The sequence below is a fragment of the Gastrolobium bilobum genome, unplaced genomic scaffold (genome assembly GCF_033153095.1).
Source record: "Gastrolobium bilobum isolate Gb01-03AN ecotype WA unplaced genomic scaffold, APGP_CSIRO_Gbil_v1 utg20487, whole genome shotgun sequence".
NCBI lineage: Eukaryota > Viridiplantae > Streptophyta > Magnoliopsida > Fabales > Fabaceae > Gastrolobium > Gastrolobium bilobum.
This window is the reverse complement of record NW_026897768.1, coordinates 78224-84539: the sequence shown is the minus strand read 5'-3', so window position 1 is coordinate 84539 and position 6316 is coordinate 78224.

Below are 6316 nucleotides of genomic sequence, written 5' to 3'. Positions count from 1 at the left end.
ATGGGCGAATTGTTTAATACACAATTCACTTATTAAATAGAGGGATTAAATAGAGGGATATTTCTCGACATTAGGGGGAGAAAGCCAAAAGCTTGATAAATCCCGGAAAATTATTTTGAATTAAAAACCAACTTAATTATTATAATGGTTCACGTACAAGTATATTTGAACTTGAAGTTCAAAATATCATTAGCTTGCAATCATTAACAAGAAAAATGCCATGTATATTTATATACTGATCACAAAAGAGTGACCAAGTCTCATATCCCTGCAGAAAATGAGCCACCTGTTGTGGAGAATTTAATGACACAAAATTTGTTTAAGTCTAGACAATGCCAGAAGCGTGAATGAGACTAAAGACATAAATTTGCAAAAACTGAAAATAAGTCACTCATCGCGCCTCCTGAAGAGGTTAATCTTGAAGAAAGCGAACTGGTGAAATAAATGCAGCGCTGCTAACGCAATAATCTCGGGAATACGGAATGCCCAAATCTGAATGTCATGGGAAACAACAAAGATTTGGTTGAGGTTGGGATAAAAGTTAAAATACATTATAGTGGTATGGGAGAAAATATGATAATATCATGTGTCGCCGGCGACACTATTTCCTTCTTAGTAAGTCTTGTTGTCTCAAGAGATAATCTGAATTCAGAACCGTAAACCATTCAAGAATGCAAGAAGCATTCAAATGGGAATGAATGAAAAGACGCAATTAAGAATGAACAAGTATTTTCGTAGAGACCCTACATCAATGGTGATGTTTATTCTCCCATAATGAATTCTATTATGTTTCGTTACTTGATCAGTATAGCAACTATGATGCATATTAAGATGCATTTAATGGGCGTCATGACTGCAGGGTCACTTGGCGATAATATTTATTTCTCCGAAGGATTCTCTATAACTTGAATTCCTAACAATGTAAAGTATGTTGGATATAAATGGGTATTTGTCCAAAAACGAAATGAGAAAATGAGGTTGTGAGATATAAAGTCTGACTCATTACCCAAAGGTTTTCTAAGAGACCCAAGATTGATTATGATGAGACATATTCACTAAGGGTATTCATCAACCGATCCAAACTGATTCAAACCGCGGTGACCGAACCGAAAAACTGATAACCGAATAAATTGAAAACCGAAAAACCGAAAATCGAAAAAAAACAGCAAATTTTAATTGGATTGGATCGATTTTCGGATTGGTCAATGAAAACTGATCCAATGAAAATCGATCCAATATATTAATTTCCATCTACCTACTTGGGCCTTTTCCCATCATAGCCCAAAAATTTCTAAACCCAAGATCCATTAACCTATCAACTAAATCCAAGAAAAAACCTAGCGACATCTCATCAACAAAATTTTATCTATGTAGAGCTTCATATCTCATTGCCATAAACAAAACTATATTATCATTTACTGATGTTTTTGTATTTCAATTTTTTTTTTTACAAAGTCAATATATACAAAAGATGTTATTTGCAGCATAATCATGAAAAAAAATTTAGGATTTAAAAAAATCGAAAACCAATCCAATCCAAACCGAAAAAAATTGGATTGGATCGGATCGGTTTTGAAAAAATTCAAACCGAATGGATGATTACATGATCAAACCGAAAGGATTGGATCAGATAATTTTTGCTTCCAAAACCGATCCAATCTAGACCGCGAACACCCCTAATATTCACCTATGATAGATATAATTAGAATTTGTTTTTCTAGTTTGCTTAATAGTCTTTGAAAGATTGGAAACACGTCTTATGAACGTTTTGACAACATATATATAAGGCTTATTTGATGGTGATATTTATCATTGAAGGTTTTCCTATATCACATGTGGAAAAGAATGAAAGTCACAATATGTTTAGCATCGAGCTCAAAGATAATTATATGTCTTGACCTGTTGATCGAGCATCTTTCAAAATGGTTATTTCACCAATATTAATATATAAGTGACCCAATGATGGTCCATTCACTAAAAGTGAATACAAATCCATTTAGACCAAAAAGAAATTAATGAGAAAATATTAGGACCTGAAGTTCCTAATCTTAAGCATCTTAAGGAACTCTATTATACTCTGCAAATTGCAATCAGGCCTGATATTGCATTTGCAGTTAAAGTTCTAGCTAGACATAGTGTTGCTTGTAACATCCCGAGCGCTGACGAGGGCGGGGAGTGATCGTCGGTGCGAAATGGCATGGACAAGGAGCGGCTCCTGACAGGCTTCCAGCGGGGGTTATATGCATGAATGAATCGAATCGACACCCGAAAGGGAGGAATTCCAAATACTATGCAGGTATGAGACTGCACAGTTTGGAATAGCTTATAAGAATTAATTGGTACTACTTATACTAACAAGATGCATCTGCTTTTCGGTAGCCCGGAACGGAAGAACTCCATAGTTAAACGTGTTTGACTTGGAGCAATTCTGGGATGGGTGACCTCCTGGAAAGTTTTCCCGAGAAGTGTGTGAGGGAGAAAAAGCATACTGAAAAGTCTCGTGTTAGTATATGGGGATAGTTGTTGATTCTTGAAGCGGTCGGGCGTTACATTGCTCCTTATGACATTAGAATAAAGTTAATCATATTTTTGAGGATCTATCCATGATATGGAGATTTTACATTGGTGAAATACTTTGGTGTCGACTATATAGTCACAAAGTAGAGATGCATCTCTCTGTGGAAGCAGAGCCATCTCTCTGTGGAAGCACTGCAATGTTATGGAAGGCTGTAAAGTTAAGCCTAGTCGCTTCTTCCTTGATAGATTATTTTCTTTAGGATGAGTGAATTAATTGTGACTATCCCTGAAGGATGGAGCCTTGAAGCGCATGTCATGTACTCTTTTTCCTTCGCTAGTTTTTTCCACTGGATTTTTTTAGCAAGGTTTTAACGAGGCATGGATATTAGCACGACGATGTCCGTATGAAATGTTATAAACGGACATAATTACAATTTACTATGGGAGAAGATTACGAGATTGGTATTATTAAAAATTGTAACTATTACTCCATTGTCTTAGCTCCACAAGTAGCTATACGACTTAATTGAGGGGGAGTTATACGCACTGTACTCTTTTTCCCTTTGCCAAAATTTTATCCCACTGAATTTTTCTTGGAAAAGTTTTTAATGAGGCAGTCTATGTTAGCGTATAACAAAAGCTTGTATATTAATATTGTACTCTTTTTCTTTCGCTAAGCTTTTATCCCACTGGGTTTTTCTTAGTAAGATTTGAATGAGGCATATTCAAAGTGTTTAGTCATCCAATGAGGAGTGTTGTAAAATATGGATGACTTAAATCATACTTAAATCATATTACCGTTACGTTACCGTTTGTAGTAACGATACAATTATGGATGATGTTACTGTTGGCAGTAACAGTGTAATTATCTCTCATTCATGATTATGTAACCACCACACTAATGGATCATTACTCGCTTTTTTATGATTGTAATCTTATATATTGACATTATTTGTATTGGAGTAAAAAGCTGAATGAGAATTAGATTTTTGCCTTAGTTCTTGTTGTCTTCTCTCTTCCATTTCTCCCTTTATTTTATAACAAACAGAAGTTTTTTTTTCCCTTTTTTTAATATCATGAAAAAACTATTGGTCTACTCAAAGAAATAAATGAAGAAAATTGACGTTTCTTCTTTTTTACGTATCTTCTTCACTATCTCAAAACTCAGTATATACTCGAGTAAAAGGTTTGGTACTTGAGTACATAAGTACATACTCGAGTATTAGTGTGAATACTCGAGTATAAACTTATTTGAGGTATGAACATATTTAACCCATGAAATATACTTGAATATATAATATGAGTTGTATACTCGAGTATGAAGTGCAGTCAACGGTCAAATATGGACAAATTGATATTATATTTGGAAAAAAATGTTAAATTTTTAAAATAATTTAAAAATGGGGACATAATAATCATTTTAAATTAAATAAGGTACACAACCGTCAAAAAGCCCAATGTCATGATTTCAGAATTTCAAGAAAGCACTTGTGGTGACGGACAACCCTAATACAATAAACAAGGATTATTGTCACACCTAAAAAGCATATATAAAATCCTATTGAGACATTTAAAAAAAAAATCGCCGTAAAACTAATCGGTTACATCCGCAGTTTTATAAAATCAAAATGAATGATGAATTTAACACCTATGAGGGATTTTTTTTTTCTATTTATTGATCAAAGTAAAAAAATTAAAAAAAGTGACAAACAATACATTGTTCTTTTCTTCATATGCCACACATTTTTAATGTTTTAACTCTTCTTCTATTTATATATGCAGTCTGGGTATTCATTCTTTTTTTAATAAGCACAATAAAACCGATTTATGTGTGTGTGTGTGTGTTTTTAAACGTTAAGAATCAGCGATTTCAAAGTACTTTGGTGATGTTTCAAAAAACCACCCTTTTGTTTGGGTTGAAACAATTAACCTATCATTACTATGTGAATCCAACTATCAAACGTATCTGTTAAATCTATATCAAACGTTAAGTAATCCCCTGCATCTGGTTTAATAAGGTGAGTTTTAAAAAGTTTCTCAAATCCCTTCTCTTCTTCAACTTGAAGCATTTGATACCCTCTTTCTACAAAGATTAGAACCTTTTTTTTAGACACAGTAGGTAAACACAACAACTCTAATTTTCTTACCACCATTATTCATCATCTTCTTGCCATGCGTCGTATTTCTTGGTTCCTGTGTTCGACTCGAGAGTAAAAAATCTTAAAAATTGATGTTCCATTTCCATGTCTATAGTTGTTCATACTAAAACCACATTAAAATATATGAAAAAAAATCAAGAGTTATGGTAAAGTCAAATCAATACCTGCATGCCAGAGGTCCAAATCAAATCAGGAACATTTGAATACTTCTAATTCAACTATAATAATACATATTTAACTTTTAATTCCATTGTTCAGCAATAATAATATCATATTGCAAAATCAATGACATTATATTAGATTCCACAACTAATTGGGTGGATTAATTCAAAATCATACATCGTATTTCAACCAGTTCAACATACATTTCAATCAATTCACCAAAACTCGTTCAAATCTTTCAAAGTCATACATTACATTGAAGCAGCAGGGCCTTATCAAGACCCATACAAGTTTTCAATTTATCAAACTACACAACAGTCTAGAAGTGTAAAATAAAAATCAAATATGTCTCCAACTACACAACTCTCGTTATCAACAACCAGAAATTGTACCCATAGTTTGCGCTTAACAACCAAACTAAATCTTGTGTTGCAGCCTAAGTTCAATCTCCTGCTTTATTGTCCTTCAAGTTAAAAGCTTCCTCTATGTAAACCACCACAGAACCCCCTTAACCAACATATTATAAGTAACCTTATTGGGAACCAGGTTCAGTGAATCATTTCATCGAACAGGTACCAAGCATCAAAAGGGTGAGTGTTAGAAGGCATCTAAACTCATCAAGTCAGAATTCAAATCCATCAACACAAACAAATGACACACCCTTTCCCTCTCCATGGAACTCATCAATTCAAACACCAAATAAATAGCTTTTTTGCAAACCGAACAGTTTTTCCATAGAGGTCCTTTAACATCACCATTGCCTAAATAACTTTTCCATAGGAGAAAGCATTGAGTCTGAATAGAGGAACAAATAATAGGCTGAACAGTGGAGGTGAGAAGGAGTTGGGGTTAAAATTTTTTTGATTTTTTTTTTTACTTCCTCGATCTATAAAGAAGGGTCTAACGTGAAAATCTTGAAAGGTTGGTGTTGGAGAAGAGAATAGATTAATGGCAAAAAGGAATTTGAAAAACCTTTGAATAATTACTCAGATGCACCGGATTACTCAAGGTTGTTTAATATTTACTTAACGGCGTTTAATTTAAAGTTAACGGATATGTTTAGTTGTTGGAATAAGAAAGTAAATGTGAGTTAATTGCATCAATCTAAAGTTTAGGGTGGTTTTTTGAAACACCACCTAAGTACAGGGTAGTTTTATGTAATTTAGCCAAAAAAAATATTTTAGATAGCGGCCTAGAAAAACTAAACCACTGTGTTTGGTGTCATAGTATCTGACAAAATAATTTGACATGTTTATTAATTCTTAATTAAGTGAGTGATTCTTATTATATCCTTAAATATAATTAAATTTTATTTTCTTTTTAATATACCCAAAAAGAAATTCATTTTTGAGCCCATGTAGCATTAGACCATTAGTTATGAAAAAAAAATATTGGTAAATAATACCATATGCTGATAATACTTTGATTGTGTGGTGCGTGACGTGATGAAGACAATCTACTAGCAAAATTAGTCGAGG